Source organism: Gigantopelta aegis, chromosome 3 (genome assembly GCF_016097555.1).
Source record: "Gigantopelta aegis isolate Gae_Host chromosome 3, Gae_host_genome, whole genome shotgun sequence".
Classification (NCBI taxonomy): domain Eukaryota; kingdom Metazoa; phylum Mollusca; class Gastropoda; order Neomphalida; family Peltospiridae; genus Gigantopelta; species Gigantopelta aegis.
In genome coordinates, this window is record NC_054701.1 from 69851028 (window position 1) to 69853005 (window position 1978).

Sequence of the window (1978 nt, forward strand, 5' to 3'; positions counted from 1 at the left end):
TTAGTGGCTGTATATTAAATGTGTTTCTGATCGTTTTAATATTTGTACTAGGTTAAATTTAATTTTATTTCCTAAAAAAAACATTTTTCATACGTACGAAATTATTTGAAGACAAAATTCAGTTTGGGCTTCTTACAAATGTTAAGATGACCAGAAACACATTGAATATACAGACACTGATATTCTAAACAAGAAATTATATTTAATATGTAAGTTTAATCCTAGAAATATTTTATTAGTCGGAAACATCTTACAATGCAGCAAACTCAGGAATGTTCCTTTAATGCCAAAAGTATAGCATTTGAATTTAAATGCTCTATAAAGAAACATTTCTAAGTACAGATCTGGACCCATATTCACAAAACATTGTTAGCCTAGTTTTACACGTAAACGTAAATCTACGACTGAAGAGCTATTCACGAAACGACGAAAACGTAAGTTACGTGTAAAGTTGGACGTAAATATAAGAGTGCCTCCAGTTACAACTAATGCTGCATGTAAGTCGTGTACATATAATAAATCAAGCACGATCGCCATTATTTACGAAAACTGGCAGCATTTCCAATAATTGAAGCAGTTTGCGATGGCGAACGCCCACGGATTTAACATATTTTTGTTGGTAATCGAACGGATGTTTTCGACTCGGCCAATTTCTCCTGAGTTATCTTTTCCTTTTTAAGAAATATCCTCAAGTTCGTACCAAAACGCGGATACTCACCAATACCAAAATGTCATGGTTCGCCGTTCGCAATGTTATTGTTAGCAGACTACAAACGAAATTGCGTTTTGCATATTTGTTATTTACCCGGTAGCCATTGTTTCTAATGTTGTTTTTTTTATTCTCCGGTGAGTGTGTTAAATCGTAGATTTACGTCCAACTAAGTTACGTTTACATTAGCAACCGTCTTTGAGAATACGGTGCTTCTTGCACGTAAACGTAAATCTACGGCAGACATAAGTACTAGTCGTAGACTTAAATTTACACTTTTTTGTGAATATGGGTCCTGGGGCCTAATTCACTAAACTCTTGCAACTTTGCGATCTCGCAGTGCAATGCTAAAAGACTTGCAAAGAGAATGCTTTGTTGTCTAGCAGAGCCTAAGCGACCTTTGTGAATTAGGCCCCTGTTCTTCTGTCTCGGACAATGCATCACACCATAGTGCAATCAATTTTGGCACAAGCATAACGTGGAAATTTCTGCTTGTGTAAGTTATTGGTCAAGAATTAAATAAGTACTAGTATTTTCAGATTTATTGTCGAGAAGTATGCCATGCTTTTTCTGGAATTTTGCCACAATAAATTGCATCATGTATTGTATCATAATTATAAAATATTAAACATTGATTTTGTCAAATTTATGTCAAAAGTGAAAATTCGAACTTTAAAATTCCTTAATAAAAAAAAAACATTCAATATTGAGAAATTGTTTTCCAGTACTGGAAAGTTCCAAAATATGGTGTGATTGGGGTTTTTTTTAAACCTTTGTGCTGGATTGCACTGCTTAAATTTTAATGTTTATTTTAGCTGCACTGAGTGGATACTATTGGAATTCAGGTGAATTTGTGCCAAATTTTGTCAGTTTTATTATAACACATCTGTTTCATTCCAATAGTGATTGCAGCAGGTAATTTTTATCATTTTCTAGACATAGTATCAGTATGTACTGGATACTGACTAAACAATTTTACACAAAACATGTTGGGCCGAATTTACAAAACCTGTTTAGGTCTTACACGCGTGTATCTATGTACATTTACAATGCTTAAACACCTGCGATTAAGAAAAAACAATCTTCGTAAATTCGGCCGCTCATTTTTATTTATTGTACAAGCATCACTTTTTATAAATGAATTAGATAAATGTTTGTTAGAAAATATTTGTTTAATCTAAATATGAATTTTTTATACAAAAATATCAAATTATTTTTAATACTTTTTTGTTCATGTATTGACCTACATACATGTGTGATTTTAAACCT